Raw genomic sequence first — 24,165 nt, forward strand, 5'->3', positions numbered from 1 at the left:
GATAGATGATGGAAGGATGAATGGATGGATGGATGTACAGATGAAAAAGTGAATGGATGGATACACGGGTGAATGGATGGATGATAAATGGATGGATGAACGATGGATGGAAGAATGGACACGAATGGATGATGGATGCATGGATGGATAAATCATGGATGGATAAATGGATGGATGGATAAATGGAAAGATGGATTGATGGAAGGATGAACAGATGAATGCATGGATGATGGAAGAATAGATGGATGGATGGATGGATGAAAAGTGAATGGATGGATACATGGGTGAATGGATGGATGATAAAAAGATGAATGATGAATGAATAGATGGACAGGTGAATGGATGGATCATGGATGGATGGAAGATGGTTGGATGGATAGAAGGATGAACAGCTGAATGGATGGATAATGGAAAGATGGATGGAAAGATGGATGAAAGGATGGATGGATGGATGGAAGGATGGAAGAATGGATGCATGAATGGATGGACGAACAGGTGAATGGATGGATGAAGAAGTGAATAGATTAATGAATGATGGATGGATGGATAGAATGATGAACAGTTGGATTGATGATGGAAAGATAGATGGAAGGATGGATGGATGGATGAACAGGTGAATGGATGGATACAAAGATGGATGGATGATGGATGATGGATGGATGGATGATGGATGGGTGGAAAGACGAACAGATGAATGGATGGATGGATGGACCCACAGGTGTATGGGAAGATGATGGAAGAATGGATGGATGGATGGATGATGGATGGATGGAAGGATGAACAGGTGGATGGATGATGGATGGATGGATGGACAGATAGATGGATGATGGAGGGATGGATGGACGAAGGGATGGATGGATAGATGATGGATGGATGGACGGAAGGATGGATGATGGATGGATGGATGATGGATGGGTGAATGGGTAAATGGAAGGACCCACAGGTGTATGGGAAGATGATGGAAGAATGGATGGATGGATGGTGGATGGATGGATGGAAGGATGAACAGGTAAATAGATAGATGACGGAAGGATGAATGGATGGGTGGATGGACAGGTGAATGGATGGATAGACGGGTGAATAGATGGATGATAAAAGGATGGATGAATGATGGATGGATGAAAGGACAGATGGATGGATGATGGATGGATGGATGGAAGGATGAACAGGTAAATAGATGATGGAAGGATGAATGGATGGGTGGATGGACAGAGAGTGAACAGCACAGGGGTCCTCCTGCATACCTTGCCACCCCCCTGATGTACAGGTCCACCAGCTCACTCTGTCGCAGGATGTAATAGATCTTCCCTGCTTGCAGCCAGGCATGTGCCTCCTTCTCTTTCTTCTGGAGGTCAATGAAAATTCCCAGACTTCGTTTGGTGTAGTCCAGAGAGGATATGTAGGCCCTGGAATCACTGGAATCAGACACAGGTGTCAGAACAAGGGCTCTCATCCTCCTGGAACCAGTCTGCCTCCTCTCGTGGGTCTGGTGACAGATGAATCTGGAATGTGGGGACTGGGAACGGCCCTCTTGTATGTGCAGTGTTCTGCCCTTCCCAGGCTGCTGGGAGGGCCAGGGTGAACACACACGGCATGGAAAAGATGAAGGACATCCTTCTGAGGGAATCGAGCATCATGCTGCCCTGTGGCAGGAGGAATGTGCTAGTCCATCTCCCCTGCCTCCCAGACATGGCCTGTGTCTTCTCCAGACGCACCAAGAGCCGTTAGTGTTCAGAGGCTATCTAGGCCGATGGTTCTCAAGGTGTGCAGGCATCACAGTCACCCGGAGGCCTGTCCTTATAGCTTGCTGGCCCTGCCCCCAGAGCTTCTGGCTCCACAGGCCTGGGGCAGGCCCTAGAACTCCCACTTGCCACAGGCTCCTAGGTGACATGGATGCTGCTCTGCTGGTCCAGGGACTACACTTTGAGAAGCATGGCTCTAGCACACTGGCCCATTTTCCTTCTGTGAACCTGAGGCCAAGACTGGAGCCAGTCTCCCGGGTCCCCATGGAATCTGGCCCCTTCCCTGCTCTCTCAGTAAGTTCAACACTTGAGGGGCTGTGACTGCAGCAATGTCACCAGGCCCTGTGGGTGGGGTGGCCAGGGCCATGGTTACCCCACCAGGTCAGCATGCTCGGGGGAAGCCGAGTGGGCCACATATGGGACGTGAGACCTTGAAACCCTGCCCCGGGGAAGCAGGTGACACAATTGGCTCTGTCTTCTGTGGGAGAGAAGCCACAGGTGGCTGCTGTGGTCACATTTAAGGGGACAGATGAAGGCCAGGAGTCAAGACTCGGGGCAGGCAGAGGTCAGATGACAAAGGCCACCATAGTAGGAAGAACAGCCCAGAGTGCACGTGCACGTACTGCCTCTGCTGGGGTTGAGATGACCTTTGACCCAACAAGGGAGACTGAAGCTGGGACTCACAAGCCAGCAGCAGCCCTGGGACGACCCCAGACCCACCAGCTCAAAGCATCTGATGCCAAGGAACCAAAAGATCCAAAGGAAAGGGGCTGAGGAGGCCCTGGGCCAGCTTCCCTGTGCCCCCCTCCCTGCCACCCCAACCCCCTTGCACCCCTCCACACCCCCACCACTGCAAAGCCAGTCCTCACCACTAGGTGCCCAGGGACAGGTAGAGCTGACTGGTGGTCTCCAGGAGCTGCCCTCTCCAGCACCTGGTCGGCCACCTCGCGGGCAAGGGAGAGCTGGAACTCGTGGTAGATGACACACTGGGTCTCGCTGGGCATGACGACGCTGTAGAAGTAGCACAGCCGCTGGACGGCCCGCAGCTGGCCTGGGCAGAAGACAAAATGGAAGACGTCAGCCTCCCAGCATCGAAGTGAGGCTGGCTGGGTTCAGAGGCCCCTGCTCTGTGCTTGTCTCTTTCACACCTCTGTGAACCTGGGCCCCATAGGCGGGGAGCCTGGGCTCAGACAGGCCATGCACCTGTGCAAGGGCAGGCGCCGAGCACACCGTGACATGGGCACAGCTTGGTGCACATGCTCATGGTACAGGCCGGCCTTCTTTACAACTCCCAGGGCCGAGGTCCTGGCCAGGCTCGGCCCCTGCACCAGGCCATCTATTTCTGCTTCACAAAGCCCCTCTGGCCAGGACCAGGGCCACCTTCAGCCTGAGATGATAAGACCAGGGACACAAGTAGCCCCTGTCGCAGATGGAACCCTGAGAGAGCAAAGCCAAGCATCACGTCTGCCACACACGGCATCATGTTGGGGGAATGGGGTTCAAAGCCGGCCCCTGGCATTTCCACACATGCTTCTCTCATGCAACAAGGCTCCAAACCCACAGGCTCACTGACCTCTCCCAAAGCCAGGGCGCTGGGAACGGTGGAAAGCTTCTGATTTTCTAGTGTCAGAAACATTCCGAAGATTAACAAAGGAAACCAGGTACGCCGAATGGACATCTGTCACACACGCCCCCCAACAACAGCTGAATACACAGTCCTCTTGAGCGCCCATGGGACATTCCCCATGACAGACCATGTGCCAGGCCACAAAATGAGCCTCAGTGAAGGGAGAAGGACTGAGACCAAAGCAGAGGTGTTCTTCAGCTGTACTGGCACGAAACTGGAAATCGACAGTGAAGGAAACGTGGGAAATTCAAAAATATGTGAAAACTACACACTCCTAAACAACCAGTGAGTCAAAGAAGAGACCATCAGGGAAACTGAAAATTAATTTGAAAAGAATACAAACAAATGCACAGCCCGGGCCAGCACGGTGGCTCACACCTCTCATCCCAGCACTGTGGGAGGCCGAGGCGGGAGGATCGCTTGAGTCCAGGAGTTTGAGATCAGCCTGGGAAACATGGTGAAACCCTGTCTCTATAAAAAAAAAAAATACAAAAATTAGCCGGGTGTGGCGGTGCACATCTGTAATTCCAGCTACTCAGGAGGCTGAGGCATGAGAATGACTTGAACCTGGGTAGAAGTTGCAGTGAGCCAAGATTGCACCACTGCACCCCAGCCTGGGCAATAGAGCAAAACTTAAAAAAAAAAAAATAACACAGTGTATCAAAAACACCAAGATGTAGCTAAGGCAGTGCTGAAAGGGAAATTTATAACTGTAAATGTCTACATTCAAAGAAAGAAGAAAAATCTCAAATCAAAAGCCTAACTTTCCACCTTGAGAAACCAGAAAATGAACTAAACCCAAAGTGAATAAAAGGAAGAACATAATAAACGTGAGAGTGGAAATGGGAAGTAAAAATACAGAGAATGGAAAAACAAAAGAGATAGTCAACAGAACCAAAAGTGGGTTTTTTGAAAATAATAACAAAAGTGACAAATCTTTCACCAGACTGACCAAGAAAACAAAGATGGGGCACAAACGACTAAAATCAGAGACTGAGCACCATGGCTCACGCCTGTCATCCCAGCACTTTGTGAGGCCGAGGGGGAAGGATCGCTGAGGCCAGCATTCAAGACCCCCCTGGGAGAACATGATGAGACCCCATCTCTAATAAAAATAAACAAACAATTACAAACCCAAGTTTCTAAAATCAGAAATGAAAGAGGAAACATGATTGCCGACCTGACAGAAATAAAAGGATTCCATGAAAACACTACGAACAATTGTACACCAACAAACCAGACCATCTAGACACAACAGCCAAACTCTTAGAAGGACACAAACTACCGAAAGTGACTCAAAAATGACCCCAAGGAAGCATGTGGGGTTTCAGCCCCGCCCTCGGTCTCCCGGACCGTTCAGCTCAGGGTGGGGAGACAGGGAAGCATGATCCCCGTTCCTTGGCCTGCATTTCCAAGTCTGAATCCCCCAGCACCCAGGGGAGGGCCTCGTAGGAGGAGGTACCACAGGCTATTGTGCCAGGAGCCACCGGAGGCTGCAGTGGGGGCTGGGGCGCAGGGTTCCTGGAGGGTCTCCTTCCAGTCACAGAATGTCCCTGGGGAAGAAGCCTGGGTCTGAACCCCCCAACCCTCCTTGGGCAGATGTGTGGGACCGGGGCCCCTTCACACGGTCCTTTCCAAAATCTCATCACTCCTAGGGCCAGGAGTGGGTGCCAGGCCTGTGCTGGGAAATGAGCAGATTCAGATTTGGGCACAGCCCCTGCAGCTCTGGTCCAGGCCACAAGAGGCACCTCTGAGTGGTGTCACTATGTCATGACAAAGCGCTGCAAGGCAGAGGGGACTCAACACTATCCCTTGTCTCAGCCATTTCCCTGCACTTAACTTCCTCATCTATTCTCTACGGCCTAGATTTTGGACAGCCCTGCCCAGCTACTGTCGGTTCACTGCTCGGTCTGCAGTGACTGTTCGATAGCACTCCGTGGCTCCCCAGTGCTCTTGGGGAAAAGGCCAAGCCACAGCCTGAGGCCCCAGGCCCTGCTTAGCTCTCCAGAAGAGCTTCTCACCATCCAGCACCCAACCCACCCACTCCCAACTCTGTACCTCCCTGCATAAGCCCTGTTCACTCACCCCTGCTGACACTCCCGCTCACTCACCCCCACTCACTCACCCCCGCTCACTCACCCCCGCTCACTCACCCCCACTCACACCCCACTCATCCCCGCTCACACTCCCACTCACTCACCCCCACTCACACCACACTCATCCCCACTCACACTCCCGCTCACACTCCCGCTCACTCACCACTACTCACACCCCACCCATCCTCGCTGACTCACCCCCACTCTCTCACCCCTGGGCCTTCACACAGGCCACACCATCAACCCCTCATCCACACCTATTACTTGACTAAATCCTCTCAACCCTCTGGGCCCAGACTAAAGAGGCTTCCCTAACCCGGGGCCAAGTGCTGCCCCGCCATCACGCCACTCACCCTTTTGTGGCTTCTCTGGCCTGAAGCTCACATTCCCACGCTCAGCACCTCCCTCCCGAGGACCCCACAAGCCCCTTTTGTGGGTGGGGCCTGGCACACTCGGCACGAGCTGCTTTTGCGTGAACTGTTCTGTGGCTTTGGGCAATCACCCGCCCCTGTGTCCTCTGTGAAGTGGGATGACCGGTGCACAGGGCTGCCGAGATACCAAGCAAACACAGGCACAAGAACTGGCGTTCAGGGCCTGGCTCATGGAGGGGCCCCAAGTCCCAGCTCAGCACAACATGCCTTGATCCCAGGGTTATGTCTAGGGATTCCCAGCACGCAGGACTTTCCGTGCTCAAGGCAGGATGGTCCCTGGGCAAACCAGGAAGAGCTGCCTGCCTCAGTAGGGCACAGAGGGCCTGGCCCTGCATGGGAACGGCCTGTCTCCAGGGCATTTGCCAACATCTGCTGCTGGCCATGACTCAGCGCTTTCGATGGTGGAAAAACCACCACTTGTTTCCGAATCACAAACCCCAGGTGTGCCCTGACCCAAGTGGCCCCAGAAGGCTCACAGGAGGAACTGGGGCACTTACTCTCCACGTGGTCCATCTCCACGGCGACCAGAAGGGCCCACTCGTAGTAGCCCTTGCACTGCTGGGCCGGGCCCTGGCGGGTGAAGAGGTAGCCCAGGAGTATGTGGGTGAAGTCCCGGCCACACTCCCCACAGGGAAGCCTCGAGAACAGACGTACAGCCTCCAGGAGGTAGTGCTGGGCCAGCCTGCGGCACCCGCGTGCAGGCACAAGGTCCCAAAGTTGGCCAGCAACACTGCCTGGTTCCTCCGCTGGCCCAGGTCCCAAGCCACCCATAGGGCGTGGTAGTAGCCCTCGGCTGCCTGCCTCGTCTGGCCCGTCCTCTTCAGAGCCACGGACACCAATGTTGGCAATCACACCCTCCGGGTCCTCGCTGACCACCACTGCATCCTGGACAGACTGCAGGATGTTCAGGGCCACCAGGCTCTGCCTATGAAGCACATGCAGCCAGGCCAGGGCCACCAGGGGGTCCACGATGACACGTACTCCGGCAACAGCACCGGCTTCCACCGCCTGCATCATGAAGGTGATGGCTGGGTCATGGTAGCCATGGTGGCTGTACGGTTGGGCCAGGCTGGCGTGGAGAAGGCCGCGCAGCGCCTGGCCTGTGCCCGGGGTTAGGGAGGCCAGCGCTCGCCTGAGGTAGTGGGAAGTCTGGGTGGGGAGGCTGTGGAGCTGGAGGGCATTCTGGAGCACCAGCTTCACGTTCCTCAGCGAACCAGCCAGCGAGTCCTGTGTCCTCAATGAGGCCACCTTGACACAGCTCAGCACCAAGTGGGGCAGGCACTCGTGGCTGTAGATGTCAGCCAGGAGTAGGCAGCAGTCTGAGAGCCACGCAGCGTCTGGGGCTCCCAAGTCCCTGTGCAAAAACAACAGCTGCTCTAGGAAGGGCAGGGCCTCCTCAGGCTGCTTGAGGTGCACGTGGTCCCTGGCCAGCAGGAAGCAGGCCCGGGCCTAGTCCTGCTGGCTCTGGCCACCCACTGCCCACTGCAGCACCAGCTGCAGGAGCTCCCCGTCCACCGCGGTGCTGCCGATGTGGCCAGGCATCCCCAGGGGCAGGGCCATGGCTTTGGGAACCACCTGTGTACACTTCTCCAGTAATGCTGGAGTAAATGCTGGCCAGGTTGGCGTACACAGCCACCACCAGGAACAGGTCCCCGAAGCTGCCCTCCAGGACCCCCAGTGTTTCCTCCAAGTACACCCGGGCCTGGGACAGCTTGAGCCTCCTGCTGCACAGCCGCCCCAGGAGGAAGCAGAGCCTGGCCAGGGCCATGAGGAGGCCACTTTTCTTGGCCGCCCCTCAGGCCTGTGCCAGGCGCCCAGTCAGCTCCTCCTCGTCGCTAAAGCTGCTGAACATGCTGCTCAGCCATGGCAGCGCCAGGTTGTACAGGCCACAGAAGCTGGCCTTGAATCCAGAGGTGTTCAGGAACAGCAGCAGTGAGCTCAGGGTCTCTGGATCCTCCCAGTTGTCCTCAGCTTCCAAGCAGAAGGAGGGCTCCTCGGGGTCCTGCAAGCTCACGTTGCTGGATGCTACACAGAGACCCCAGGACGCTGGCTCCTGGGGGCAGCCTGGGCAGGTCTTGCATTGTTCCAGAACATTCTTCACCTTCGGCAGGGTCTCCTGTGGCTCCAGGCCCAGGCAAGGTGGAGGTATTTCTGCAAGTCACAAAAACACCTAGACAGATTAGAGTACAACAGTGAGTCCTTGGTCCACTTGGGGCAGGATCCCTGCATCCCCGTCCTCTGTGTCCCTGGCGCAGCTTGCCATGAGCCCTTGAGAATTATGCGCAATGCAAACCCGGGGTCTGGAGCACGTACGATCTCCGGGGACACAGAGAACACGCAGGCCCGTGGCCCGACTCTCCTACAAAATCACCCTCCTGTCCTGCTTTGTCGCCACCTCACAGCATGGTTTTAGGAGACTATGTCAGCTCAGTGATCCCTCAGAGATGCCTTTCCCTTTAGATAGAATCAAAGCCTTCAAACTGGACCCATGTATATGCAGCACTACAACTACAAATTTAACTTTTGTCAGCATATTGGGCCCCCCGGTGGGGTACAGGAATCCATGAAATCCTCAACAGCCAATCAGAGCTATTGATCAGCTCAAAAGCTGCTATGCAAAATTGGTAAATCCACCGACGGCACAGGACAGGGGTGTTGTACCCATGTACCCAGCTCCGTGCAGGGAAACGGACCATCCCTGCAGGAAGGATGGGAAAGCTTCCAGGCCCCTCTGGCCACCTTCACCTTGGATGGTCTGAAAACCTGAAGCCCACAATTCCTAAAGGGTTAACAAAGGCCTGACTGCTCCAGCAACCCACTGGTGCCTGCTGGCTTTGGTGGATTCCTAGCCAAAGCCCCCTCCCAGAGGTGAGCAAACAAGCGCATTTCCTGTTGGAAAACCTGGGATGAAAGGAAGTATTACTGGGAAGGAAAAAACCTAGATTGAAACCGACCCTCTGTTTCAAGCTCACATGCAAAAAATATTTTCAATACAAACTGCCTCCTTATTCATCTGTAAAGCCTTGGCATTAAAAAAATAAATATGATTTAGAGGCAAATGTGACTTGACTACACTAGATGAGCTAAGAAATCTCCCCCACCCGGCAGAGGCCCACAGCCCCTCCCAGCCACTACCTTGGCCTCTGGGGCAGCTGGAGAGCCACGTGCCTTTGCTCCAGAGACTTTGGCAGAGGGTGGAACCACCCCCTCCCCAAGGCAAACCTACAACAGCCTTCCCTTCCCCACTGGCTTCCCGGGCCTCCTCTGGGACCTTGTGCCTGCATCCCGAATGTACTGGGATGGATCCCATTCCCAGGGAACTTCCAAGGGCCCTTGGTGCATTCACATCACCAGGCTGTCCACATGCGGGCCCTGTGTGAGGGGAAGCGACAGAGCCGCAGAGGGGAGACGGGAGAGCCTCCCTGAATCAGCCCCTCAGGAAGGAGCAGACCCTTCAGGGACCTCAGTTGAGGCCCCTGCAACCTAAGGCTCTGAATTCTGCTACCTGCTGAGGGCTGTGTGGCCTCCCATCTCTGAGGCAGAGCACAGGGCAAGCTGCAGCTTCTCCAGATCATGAAAAAGGAACCCACAGCTACATGTGGGCCCCAGCAGTGGAAAGGATGCCCCACCTCGGTCAGGGAACAGGCGGGGGTCAGCATGTTCATTGGAAGAAGTGTGGGACCCCACAGCCTCCAGTGCCAGAGTAGACGGGAGGTTCAGGCCCACCTCAGGCGACGTCCCCCAAGCCCCCAGCCCGCACCACAGAGGGGTGACTGTCGCATCCAATGCCCACTGTACTCAGCTCTGTCCCCTCCCCCGGCATTACCCCAAGGCCCAACTCATAACCAGAGGAAGCCTGAGCCACTGGCAAAACCCACCTTGTTCCTGCGGCTGCTCGGTCTCGGCTTCCTCTACTGAGTCTGCCAAGGGAGAAAAGAGAAGCAATGAACACCCCCAGCCAGCACCTCTGCTCCCATGTCAGGTTGAGCTGGTGTCGGTGTTGCAGGGTGAGAGCATTGCAGGGTGCAAGGGTTGAAAGGCATATCATCCTCTTCCCTCCTGGATCATGGGAACATCACTGGGGGGTGGACACTTTCTGCGATATTGGGAGTAACATCGTCTTCTGTGCCTTGGAATATTAAGGACAATATCATGGGAGGCCGTGTACATCTTCTGCAATATTGGGAATAATATTATCCCCTCTCCCCATGCATACTAAGAAAGATATCAGAGTGGGTGTTCACCTCCTGCGATATGGGGATTAATACCATCTTCTCCCCTTCCGGATATCAGGAAGAGTATCACACAGGGGTGTACGGTGTCTGCGATACTGGGAGTAATATCAACCTCTCAGCCTTGGAATATTAAGAAGAATATCACAGGGTGGATGTACACCCCCTACCATATTGGGAGTAATATCACCCTCTCCTCTCCATGGATAATAGGAACAATATCCCAGGCTGGATGTACGCCTCCTGCTCTATGGGGAGTCATATCCCTTCCAGGGTACTCATAACAATATCACAGGGCGGGTGAACACAGCCTGCGATACTGGAACTATTATCATCCTCTCCCCATCCAGATACTAGGAACCATATCACAGAAGAGCTGTACCCTCCCTGCGATATTGGGAGTAATATCATATGCTTCTTCTGTGAATATTAGGAGCAATATCACTGGGTGGCTGTCCATTCATTGCTATGTTGGGGGTCATGTCATACTCTACCCCCTGGATATTAGGATCAGTGTCACAGCGTGAGTGTACACCTACTGCGATATTAAAACTAAGATCATGTTCTCTGTCCCTGGATATTAGGAGCAACATCACAGGTAGGTGTACACCCCCTGCAGTATTAGGAGCAATAATATGATTAATTAGTAAACATCAATGATTGATTTTAATAATTATCAGGCTGGTCTCGAACTCTTGACCTCAGGTGATCTGCCTGTCTCAGCCTCCCAAAGTGCTGGAATTACAGGCGTGAGCCACCGCGTCCGGCCAACACTTCTTGACATCTCTTTTTGGACCTCAAATTTAGCATGCCAAAAACACACTTTTGATTCCCCCTGCTATAACCCACTCCTCCCGGAGTCTTCCCGATCCCAATAACAGCATCTCTAGTCTTCCAGTTACTCAGACCAAAATCCTTGACATCAACCTTAAAACTTCTATTTCTCTCTCTTGTCATCCAACCCATTTAAACTCTCCTTTCAAAATATGTGCCAGACCTAACCACTTCTCACCTTCCTCAACATTTCCAACCAGGTCCAGCCCTCATCATAGCACTTTGAGTTACTGCAAAAGCCTCCCAATCGCCAGGCACAGTGGCTCATGCCTGTAATCCCAAGCACTTTGGTAGGCCAAGGCAGGTGGATCATCAGAGGTCAGGAGTTCAAGACCAGCCTGACCAACATGGTGAAACCCCTCTACTAAAAATACAAAAAATTAGCCGAGCATGGTGATGGGTACCTGTACTCCCAGCTATTCGGGAGGCTGAAGCAGGAGAATCACTTGAACTCAGAAGATAGAGGTTACAGTGAGCTGAGATTGTGCCACTGCACTCTAGCTTGGGTGACAAGAGTGAAACTCCATCTCAGGAGGTTAAAAAAAAAAAAAAAGCCTCCTAACCCACCTCTCTCCTTCCGCCTTTCACCCTGCCCTGCATTCTACCTTCCACTCTCAAACATTTCAGAAAAAAAAAAAAATTATATCCACAGAGAGAGAAAGTACAAATGGGGTGAAATGTTTGGGGAATCTGAGGGAAGAGTATATGGGAATTCTCTGTACTATTTTTGCAACTTTGCATAAGTCTGGATTATTTCGAATTTAAGAGTTAAACAAAGAAAAAAAATAACACACACTATCTCCCTTTGCGAATCCATCCTGTCTTTCCCCTGGCAACTTAAGGACGCTCTCAACTAACACATCTATTTTTTCATGAACACTAAAAGAACCCTTGCCTAGTTTTGACTTCCTGTGCTTGGCAGTAGAAGTGTGTGTGTGTGTGTGTGTGTGTGTGTGTGTGTGTGTGTGTATTTCATATATGTGTGTGTGTATATATGTGTGTGGTGTGTATGTATAGAGAGGGAGAAATATATATGTGTGTACATATATAAATATATATTGTATATTTAAAATGGTAATGTGTATATATATAAATATATGTGTGTGTGTAGATATATATAATACATACCCCACAGCCTGTCCTTAACCAGTTCTAAACTTAGTCGGAAAAACACATACCTAAGCAGAGAATTTCAAAACAATATGATGAATATTTTGATAGAGGGATGTGTTGCTATGGAACACGCTGCTAAGACACAAAATCTCCTAGATGGGGCAATGAATGAACAATGCTTTGCACCTATAGGCAACCCCTCTGATATTCCCTCAAACGTTTATAGTTATATGCATTTGCTTCCCCCAGGATCCCCGTTTCATAAGGGTTAGTCCTAGAGTCTAGCAAGTTCCTACTACAGCTGGCATACATATGCCATTCAAGAAACAGCGGCGGAGTGAATGGCGAGTTAAGAACCATTTGTCAGCCAGTGCTCAGTAATACAACATGCACTGGTATGCAAATTATATTTCTGTTGAAAGCAACAACAGAATCACAAATTATCTTTCCAGAGAAAGCAAACCTCAAAAGCTTCTTTACCCCACTAAAGCACATTATAAGTAGCTCCCCTTATACAAAAGAAAACCTCATTCGTTATCAATGGCATGTAAACCTAATAAGCCTCCGCCTCTGATGACATCTCTTCCATCCCTAGGAGTAGATAAAGGAGGTTCCGGAAACCCTGGTAGTTGTGAAGGTGGCTCCCAGCTCTGACAGTCTTGAACCCTGCGGCGCGGAGGTCACACAGCAGAAGAATAACCGAGGGAAGCATCATCAGGCTTCGAATATGTTTGAACCAGAGATGGCAAATAAGCTGCAGCCAACTGAAAACACCAGAGATTCATGGTGGCCACCTGAGGGGTTGTGCTCTTAAAAAACAAAAATTAAAAATAAAAATTAAAAAATTAAAAAAGGAAGGGGTCAAGAATCCATCAGGTCTGACTGAGACGTGTATCAGTGACTAACACCCCGTATGGCAAAAATACTGCGGTGCGCTTTGGGTACTCACAGCTTCAGCAGTATTCAAAGGCGTGTGCTTCCCTAAGACTAAGCCACGGGAATACCCCCAGCAACACTGCCAGGAGAAACGTCTCCCATGGATTTGGCTAGAAACACAGTTGTCTTTAACAAATTAACACTGAATAAATCCTGACTTATTAAAGCCTGTGAGAATGACATTCTCAATGATAACAGTTATCACTACAATCTCCAAACATCTGCGATCCTGCAGGGAGGAGCTGTGACAGTGCAGGCCAAGTGTCCAGAATGCTTCCCAGACTGCCTGTTACAGAATAAAAGAAATGAAACCTCCCCTAAGAATGTCTTCCCTCACATTTAGCCAGTTGTTCCTTTGTGTGCATCTCTGTGCTAAAATGGCCATTCTTCCCCACAGCCTGAAGTCATATGCTAAAATAAATGAGACTCACATGAAGCCAGAAACGTGCAGATGTGAGGAAACCACCACAAAGGAAATGGGCTGGAGAGTGTGGCCAGGAGGATGGTACTTCCTAGAAAGCAATTACTTCATCTCTGCCCATGAAGCAGGCAGCTGTCATTGTCCCCCAGGCCCACGCCAGCCACTCGAAGTAGGTTCTAACCAAACTACCTCCAACAAGCAATGTAAATACACCACACAATTGGCTTCTGAAAGGACACCTTGCAACCAACAAGAAACTGTTAGCACAACTTTGACAAACTGTGCAACTAAAAACCTTGGAAAGGGACAAACACTGCCACATTTTGACTCAAATAGTGTTACGTGGTAGCACTGCAATAATTCACTGAAACAAAAGAATGAATGAGGAATATGTTTATATAGGAATCAGAGGAAGCATGACTAATCATTTAAAGAAATAGGTCAAGAAACTGCTACGTTCAAATGCTACCGTGAGACACTGTCAGGGCCTTAGGCAAATTCACTTCTCTTGGTCCTGTTTCTGGGTTCATCAAAACCCAGCTTTGGACTAGGGAATCTGTTGCTTCCCAAAGCCTTCCTTCTGTGATTCCAGTCCAGATTTTAGGACTGCTCTCCCACTTGGTATATGAAAGCACTTTCGATGTAGAACAGCAAGAGTACATTTCTGTATTGAATGCGGCTTGGGACCTACTCTATGAGGAAGAATATCATCATGGAACTTTAAGCATGACGACAAGGCGCACTCTAGATAAGGATAACACATAAGATGTGGCCATACACTTGTGCATGCCTGGCTGGGAGATGGAGAAGTCTCATTTAATGAAGCTGGGGTGCCTGTTGCACCTGAACATCCTCAGTCCATATCAAGTTGACAACGTCCTTCTGACATGAAACCACAGGTATCACATACTTTTCCATACTTTCCACCCAAGATTAAAATATGCAGAGCACCGTGATAAAGTCACCTCCATTCCCAGCATGTTGGCTCTCATTCCGTAGAATTACATACTTTCGGTGCAAAATGGTGACCAGGTTGCAGCGGCAAGCAAGACTGGGCTCAGTGGGGACAGCAGGCCCTGCAGGAGCCACCACTCCTGTCGCCACAGTCTGATGCAGCTGCAGAGAAGCTGTGGCTGAGGCCATTCACTTTATGAGAGAACCGCACAGGAGGGAAAAGGTAGGGAAGGTCGGGAAGACGGCAATGTCATGCTTCTGAGCCCAAGCTAAGCCATCGCATCCCCTGTGACTTGCACTTATACGCCTAGATGGCCTGAAGTAACTGAAGAATCACAAAAGAAGTGCAAATGCCCTGTCCCACCTTAACTGATGACATTCCACCACAAAACAAGTGAAAATGACCGGTCCTTTCCTTAAGCGATTATATTATCTTGTGAAATTCCTTTTCCTGGCTCATCCTGGCTCAAAAAGTTCCCACACTGAGCACCTTGTGACCCCCACTCCTGCCCACCAAAGAACAACCTCCCTTTGACTGTAATTTTCCTTTACCTACCCAAAGCCTATAAAACGGCCCCACCCTTATCTCCCTTCGCTGACTCTCTTTTTCGGACTCAGCCCGCCTGCACCCAGGTGATTAAAAAACTTTATTGCTCACACAAAGCCTGTTTGGTGGTCTCTTCACACGGACGCGCATGACAGGCAGGTGCAGAGCCAGGGAAGGGCCTGTGATGAGAACAGAAAGGAATGCGTCTCCCTGTACACACACTCGGATTTTATGACAATGTGCGCAGGGGGCTGAACTGGATGCCTGAGAACATTCCTCCAAGTTCTTTTGCTGATTTTCTAAATATTGGTGTAAAATCTGAACTCAGACAAAATTTTTTTAAATCGCTTCAATCAACATCTTTGTCTAGTTCTCAGCATCATACCTACATGATCATCTAGAAAAGCAACTTCTCTTCTAAGGCTCAAATCCTCCTATTAATTCTCAGGGATTTTACAAGGGAATGCACCTCTCATTCGCATCAAGAACTGTGGGGAAAAGAAAGAGAGATCAGCCTGTTACTGTGTCTATATAGAAAGAAGTAGACATAAGAGACTCCATTTTGTTCTGTATTTGAGACACTGTTAATCTGTGACCCTATCCCCAACCTTGTCCTTGCAAGAGACATGTGCTGCGGTGACTCAAGGTTTAATGGATTTTGGGCTGTGCAGGATGTGTCTTTGTTAAACAAGTGCCTGAAGGCAGCTTGCTGGTTAAAAGTCATCACCATTCTCTTAATTTCAACTACCCAGGGACACCTACACGGCCAAACGTCGCAGGGACCTCTGCCTAGGAAAGCTAGGTATTGTCCAAGGTTTCTCCCCATGTGATAGACTGAAACAATAATGCTAAAAGGTTTATGGAGATGTTTGCATATGCATCTCAAGGCACCGCATTTTCCTTTAAACTTATTCATGTCACAGAGATTTTTGTTCCTATGTCTTACTGCCAATTTCCTCCCTACAATGATTCTATTGTCCTGCCACTCCCTTATCTTTAAGATGGTAAAGATAATTATCAATAAATACTAAGGGAACTCAGAGACCGGTGCCCGCGTGGGTCCTCTGTAAGCTGAGCGCCGGTCCCCTGGGCCCCCGCTTTTCTTTCTCTATACTTTGTCTCTGTGTCTTATTTCTTTTCTCAAGTCTCTCGTTCCACCTAACGAGAAACACCCACAGGTATGGAGGGGCAGGCCACCCCTTCAAAGAACACACACAACTACCGTTAAAGAAATGCTTAATTTGCTTACATAATTTTTTTTTTTTTTTTTTTTTTTTGAGTCTCGCTCTGTCACCCAGGCTGGAGTGCAGTGGCCGGATTTCAGCTCACTGCAAGCTCCGCCTCCCAACACCCAGATTTGAAATACAACAGAGAAGACAACTTTTTGATAGCTCTGCTTTCCAACTGCGAACTGCGGGTGGAGAAAATAACCTGCCATGATTTCTAACCAGTTAACAACCTGCCTTCCCTGGCTGCAGTAGGAGCAATCTTTCTGAGCTCAGGATGAAAAAGAACCCAGCTGGTTAGGGGACAGACAATCATCAGTTCTCCGCGGGCTTGCCGGGTCCCAAATCCCCATGTGATACGTGGAAGTAAAAAGCTATCAATGACCAAGCATCAGAACGCTTATCCCACCTCGCCATCTGCTTCTCCTGCCATGCAAATTTAAAATTAATAAGCCTGCTATTAGAGAACAGAGTTGGTGCTGCATCTGTCTTCCTAAAATTACGGATAATTACCAGCCCACAATGGCTTCTAATCAGATTTGAGTAGTCCCTTAGACAGGAAGCTAAAGTGCCTCAGCCCTAAACTGAGAAGAAAACAGAAACTGGACCGCTCTAGGTTCGATTTTTTCCCCCTTGTTCTAAAGTTGCTGTTCCCGAATCTCCTTCTACTGTCTTGTTTATAAAATGTATGAGAAACAAGGAAATTCAAAGACATGATATAAATGGCCACTTTTTCTAAGTACAAACTTTGTGAACATTATTTTCAGCTGCTGGTCTTTTTCTCCACAAATTGTGAGCCTGGAGTACATTTTCTCCCTCGTGGTTACACATTCAGAGTCAGGGAAGGTGACTTTAGCAGTAAAGAGGGGAGTGCAGTGAGAAGTGATTGGGCACTGAGAAGGGCAGACAGGGACTCTACCTCGGTGGCCTACAGCATTCCTGGGCCTCCGACTTTACTTTTCCATCTGTACAAGGGATCTAAAGGCTAGTGATTCTAGGCCACGACAGCTCTTCATACACACATACACAAATATCACACGCCTGTGTGAAAAGCTGTGACACTTGGCTGATTTTCTGAAGAAGTTATCTTGTATCATTTCTACTCAAGTACTCCACCTCCTTCCAGACAAGTATCTGAGGATGATGGGCTATCCCACAGCCATGTGTGTAACCTCTCCTGCTTATGATCCCTGTTCACATAGCATTTTCCAAAAGCATTTGGTGGGAAGTGACAGAAGAAAGAAGAATAAGGTTCTTTCAGTCCATTCATTCATTCATTCAACAAATATTGACTAACTATCTACGTGCCAAGCACTGGTGATATAACAGGGAACATACATTTTTGTAGGTAGCGACAGACAACCAAAAAGTATGTTAAAGAGTGATCAATACTGTAGAGGAAAATACACCAGGAAACAGGAAAGAAGAATACCCCTAGCCACCCTACACTGGGGTGACGCTAGTGTTACAAAATGGAAACAGCGGCCGGGCGCGGTGGCTCACACCTGTACTCTCAGCTCTTTGGGAGACTGAGGCAGGCAGATCACCTGAGTTCAGGAGTTCAAGATCAGCTTGACCAAAACGGCGAAACCCTGTCTCTACTAAAAACATAAAAATTAGCTGGACGTGGTGGCACATGCCTGTAATCTCAGTTACTCAGGAAGCTGAGGCGCAAGAATCACTTGAACCTGGGAGGCAGAGGTTGGAGTGAGCCGAGATCATGCCACTGCCCTCCAGCCTGGGTGACAGAGCAAGGATCTGTCTCAAAAAATGTAAAAATAAAAAAAAATGTAAACAGAGAATAAGATACCAAAAGAAAGAACATGAACGATTAATTGTAACAAAAGCCTTTGTAAGCTGTTACTTTCCTTCCTGGATCCTTGTCCCTTACAAACAGAAAAAAAAGGCGGATGGGGGTAGCATCAAAATGATGTTTTAAGATGGCTTCGGGTTTCAGATGTCTGACAGCCATACTCATGTACTTCAAGGAAAAAGCTCTAGCTCTAGAAGCCATCTGGGCAATGGTTTAATGTCTTTTTTTTTTTTTTTTTCCAGAGAGTTTTAAAATACAGGAAAACGTGTGTGTTTATTTGGCTGCTCTGTGCCCGCACACGTGCAAACTGTGCTAACAGGTTTCTCCAAGTTTTGCTGAATTTGCCAGCTTGCCATAAACAGGCTTCCATGTCTTAATTGTCTATAAATAACACAAACACACAAAAATGCAAATCAAGACAAACTGTCCCTTCAACTGCTGCTGCCATGATGACAGCAAGCGACAATTGGCCAAATCAATACGCGGAGACTGAAGCTGTCCGGCAGAGAGCACAGGGTCGACTGCTTTTCCCATAGCATTTAAAGAAACAAACGGAAACGGCTCTCCACACAGGACAGACACGTCCTTGGTTCTTTGAATCAATACTGCCAATGCCCAAAATACTTTCTCCATCACACTATCTATATGGAATTCACGTTCCTTCCAATACCATGAGTAACACCAGTGATAGACTATGTTTAACCATAATGACCCATTAGCATTCATTTTCCTCTAAAATGTTGAAATAATAACACTGAGTGTGGGCTCACGAGGTGCCAGGCTCTGAGTTTGATCTCGTTTAGTTCTCATTGAAATCCTGCAAGATCAGTAACATATTCTCTCATTTTTCATAGATGAGGAAACTGAGGCATAGAAAGGCTAAGTAAGTTGTCCATGGTCACAGGTGATTTAGGAAGTTTTCTTCAAACTTTCAAAAGTTAACTACTGCCACTATTACACATGGGTTTTTGTTTGCTTTTGTTTGTTTTAAGACAAGGTCTTGCTCTGACCAGGCTGGAGTGCAGTGGCATGATGATGGTTCACTGCAGCCTCGACTTCCCGGGCTCAAGTGATTCTCGCACCTCAGCCTCTCCAGTAGCTGGGATTACAGGCATGAGCCACCACACCTGGCTAATTTTTTAATTTTTATTTTTTGTAGGGATGGGCTTTCACCATGTGGCCCAGACTGGTTCCAAACTCTGGGCTCAAGAGATCCTCCCAGGTCGGCCTCCCAAAGTGCTGGGATTACAGGTGTAAGCCACCGTGCACAGCCCTACAAATGTGACTTGTACAAAGTCAGAGCAGTGAGCAGGAAGAGAACAGAGACTTCAGCGAGTCTCCTGGCTGTGGCAACGCCATATCCCTCCTCCATACCGTAATGTGTCTACACCCACCAAGCTCCTAGACGTTGAAGGCAGGCCAGCTCAGAGACGAAACAGCAGTCAAGAAAGAGAAGATGCAGACATGCGTCTTGATTTCGGCTCGAGCGTGCCTCTCTGCCCTGCAGCTGCACAGGCAGAAACCAGGGGCCGTGAGTCTCAGGCAGTGTGTTTGGTTCCTGGCTGGTAATTTTTTGGGAGACCATCCCATACAATTAGTGTTACACTTCTCAAAAAGGAAGTGTGAGTTTTATAGAAAAATCGATTCCATTTGGGAGAAAGGCCTAATAAAACCACAAAAGGATAACACATTCATACAACAACAAATTCAATTCATCTGTCACAAACTGAAATCCCAAAGCCCTCGGCACACAGCTGTTTTTCTGAGCTGAAATTCAACTCCAGTTGAGAAACAGGTCAACTTTTCTAAAAAGATTCTTTTTCACATGCCTTCAATAAAAATTCCTTTCCCTCACTTGTCATTTTCCAGATTTAATGACTCTGTTGGCCTGTCTCTCATTTAGGCCATGAACACTGACTGCATGTCTGCTACGGCCTGGACTCCAAGGGAGGCACCCTAGGGAACACAGATGACCGCAGCACAGCGACAACCTCAAGGAGCACACACGGGGAAGGCAAGATGATAGAATCGAAGACTTCACACAGAAAAGAACTTGGCATCCATACCCCGTCCCATTTCTAGAAAACAACGATGCTGACTTAGGAACATTTACCGAACAGCCTGCAGTGTAGAGGCAGCACGAGGGGGCTCCATGCGGGGAAGAGCACCTTCAGAAGGGGGCGTGCAAGCAACGTGGAGGCAGGAGACGCCCCCATGCACAAGGGCCAGTCTGGGGGCCTGCAGAAATGGCCATGCATCTGGGAAGAGGGAGAGAGGACAAGATACTTAAATGCTCCAAAATGAAGAGAAGCCTCCCAAGAACCTCCCCCGAAATGGGGCAGGGATTTACAAAAGACCAAACCGAGCATGCGCAGTTACCTGAACATAGCGCCACCAGAGCGAGCTATCAAGGAAGAAACAGGGTCACTAGAAGCCTGACCTCTACTCCCAGCTCTGCGACTCATTCGCCCGAGGACCTTGGTGAAGGCTCTTAGCTTCTGTGAGCCACAAGAGAATCACGGGAAAACAGAAGATATGAAAACTGCTCTGCCTTTTTCACAGAACTGCTGAGGGAATAAAATCAGATAACGGATTTTAAAATTCTCTGTGAATTACAAAGCAAAATGCAACCGTATGAAATCATTCTTACCATTAATAACAGCACTGTCAAATTAAGAGAAGAGTTAAGACCACAGCATTTTCCATCCCCCGACTCCCGAGACAAATAGTGAGTCCAGCCAATGTATTTGGGCAACCCCAGTATCTAGGCTTTGAGAGTCTCAAACAGCTCATGAACTCTGACAGTATCACTCCAGCCCAGTGCTCATTAAGTTCTCCAAGACAGCCAACTGACCTAAAAAACTACAGCTTTTTCAGCTGGGCTTGAAGCCCTCCAAGCTCACAGCACAGCTCAACAATGAAGAAGAGGTTTTCTGCCACTAGACTCAAAAGCTGGCTTTCGTAGTTTCCCATAGAAAGAACATTCAAAGCCAGGCATGGCGGCGCATGGCTGTAATCCCAGCAATTTGGGAAGCCGAGGCAGGAAGATCACCTGAGGTCAGAAGTTCAAGAACAGCCTGGCCAATATGACAAAGCCCCATCTGTACTAAAACTACAAAAATTAGCCGGGCATGCTGGCGGGCACCTGTAATTCCAGCTACACAGGAGGCTGAGGCAGGAAAATCCCTTGAACTCAGGAGGTCGAGGTTGCAGTGAGCTGAGATCACGCCACTGGACTCCAGCCTGGGTGACAAGAGCGAAAGTCCATCTCAAAGAAAAAAAAAAAAAAGAAAGAGCATTCTTTTTTGCTGATGTTAAATTTCCTGTGCTTAACACAGAGAAATCATACAACACTGAAATCCCGAAAAATATATCATAAAAAGCATTTAGTGACTAAAGACATTCAATATAACCTGTAACAGTGAGTTCCCCTCCTCTTTCCAGCCAGCTCCACTAACGCTGTGACCCTTAACAATGCTTTCACGAACACAGAGGAAAATTAATAGGACCGCTTACCCCTCTCAGCTGACAGCTAAACCACTGTTTCTCCCTGGGCTCACTAAAGATGACCTTTACCCAAAACCAGGCTGCAACGACCCTGTAGATGTTGACTAACAATTTCAAAATTCCCATATTCTTTGTCCACTCCTAAGGAAGATGAACTGAAGCCAGGTGTCTCCAAGTCAGAACTAACAGAGGCCTTAAACATCAGATGGCCCATTCCTTTCTTTGACAACCGGGGGATCTAAAGCTGAGCTTATGGAAGAAAACAGCCTGTTTAGTAACAAAGCGAAAACCGAAGCCTAGTCACCCAACATCTGGTCCGGAACTCCTGCGACAATCCAGCACCCATACAGGATGAGTCTCCCTAACCAGAAACTCCAAAATCCACAACTTTTGAGTGCCGACGTGACGCTCAACGAAATGTTCATTGGAACAGCTCAGACTGGATTTTTGAATTCAGGATGCTCAACCAGCAAGTATAATACAAATATTCAAAAATCCAAAATTGTAAAGAAATCTGAGACACTTCTGGTTCCAAGCAGTTTGGATGAGGGATATTCAACGTGCATTTTTTTTTTTTTTCCTCTAATGAAGGAAATTAAAAACGAGGCCCAAGCAAATCATTCAATCCATACTAAAGTCATTCAATAGTTTAATTAGTACCCATTTAAAGTTAAGTTCTACCCGCAGATATTTAAAAGGATGAATACATACATGCCTATAATTCCAGAACTTTGGAAGGCCGAGGTGGGAGGATCATCTGATGTCAGGAGTCCAAGACCAGCCCGGTCAGCATGGTGAAACTCCATTTCTACTATAAATGCAAATATTAGCCAGGCGTGGTGGCACACACCTGTTACCCCAGCTACTCGCCAGGCTGAGGCACAAGAATCGCTTGAACCTGGGGGAAGCACGTTGCAGTGAGCCGAGATCACATCACTGTACTCCAGCCTGTACCACAGAGCAAGACTCTGTCTCAAAAAAAAAAAAAAAAAAAAAAGGAAAAAGAAAAAAGAAAATTTAAATTGTGTTTTCACATGGAGCCCATGTTCCCAGAACACAAACCCTGCTCTGTGCTCCAAGGGCACACAGGGTGCCCCTTTATCTTAATGTTCACCATATTCCATGACAGCCATTGGCACGTGTCTGTCCATCGCACTAGAATTCCTGTGCATGAGGCAGGGATCATATATTATTACCTTTCTGTCCCCAGTGTCTGGCCTAGAAGACACTCAGTAAATGATTCCTGAATTAAGTCAGTTACTAAAATATGTTAAACTTGTATTAACAAAATTGATTTAATAAGTTTGCCAATGCAGCGTTCATACCACACAGCTTAAATCTCAACCTGCGGATTTATCTTGTGTTCTGCTAGATTATCACATATTAACATTCAGGAGGCACCTAGTATGTGCTAGGCATTACTAATTGCTGGAGACCTAGCAGTGACAAAACAACATTCCTTGTTCAAAGACAAGTTCTAGTATAAAGAGGAATAGAAGGAACAGGCTAGATTGATGAGAGAGCTAAGAAAAGGACAGGCTGCCATGGGAAGCACCTGGTCTTGTCTGGATGGTACACAGTTAACAAAGTCTGAGTGCTTCATATAGCATAAGATCATCTCCTCCAAAGAAGCGAACGAAGCTTTGATTCCCCAGTACCAGAAGTCACCATAAAGGTGTGCACAGCCACATGCTTAGTGTAGGAAGTGAAACCAAACGAACAAACAAAGCTCCAACTTCCAGAGGCAACGGTCCAATTATGAAATCCTCTGGCTACGTTCAATTGAAATTCAAGGTATTCAAGAGGCCAATATTTAAGGGATAAATTAACCCAACCACTTAAAACTAAAGTAGTCAAGGGGTAAAGGTATAGTACCTTTTACCAATTTATTAGCTCTTAATATTTACATTTAAATATGACGACGATGGTGTAATAACTTTATTAACTAGTTATTATGTGTTAGGCACGAAACTAAGCACTTTACACACACATTTGCACGATCCTGTGAGATGATAATGACCCCTTGTCATCCCATTTCACAGATGAAAGTCAGGTTTATATAAGCTTAAAAATTTACCCCAAATGACACAACTACTTAGCAAAACCCAGGCAGCCTGACTCAATAGGCCTTGTTTAAAGAAGTAATATTTATAAACTGTCCAGCACAGCGGTGGTACAAACAAGAGTTCAATAAATGCCTAAAGGGTACTTCATACCCAAAATCGTTTCCCGCCAATCAAACTAGACTTACTCTGGTTCTGCATAACCAACTGTCAAATTATTGTTCCATGAAGAAAAGGTGGAATGGGTAGAGATCAGAATAGAGTGAATAACTGCTAAATATACTTCATGACAGGTAGTAACAGGATGTGGCATTTAGGCTGTTTCCACATTTGTTTGGGTAACAATTTTTTTTTTCACAGTTCTAAAGCACAAGAGCCATTCTAAGCTGGTGAAAGCGTAAGGCATGTCTATGATCCAGGCCTCCAATTCACTGTGGATCAGTGGATCTCAACCTTTACGGTATATCAGAACCACCTGGGGGTTTTTAACAGCACTAGAGCTGCCCAGGCTCCATTCCTGCAGATTCTATTTCAACTGGTCAGCAGTAAGCAAGCATGCTTTTTTCACAGCCATCCAGATGCAGCTACGTTTGCAAACCACTGTCCAAGATGCTCTCACACTT

General features: G+C 48.6%; 1 pseudogene; it reads right to left on the reverse strand.

Moving 5' to 3' along the window:
* LOC135967339 (SH3 domain and tetratricopeptide repeat-containing protein 1-like) overlaps positions 1-22,152 on the reverse strand; it is a 29,512-nt pseudogene extending 7,360 nt beyond the window's left edge.
* Positions 22,153-24,165: the final 2,013 nt, after the last annotated feature.

This window comes from Macaca fascicularis, chromosome 15 (assembly GCF_037993035.2).
Source record: "Macaca fascicularis isolate 582-1 chromosome 15, T2T-MFA8v1.1".
NCBI classification, from domain to species: Eukaryota; Metazoa; Chordata; class Mammalia; order Primates; family Cercopithecidae; genus Macaca; species Macaca fascicularis.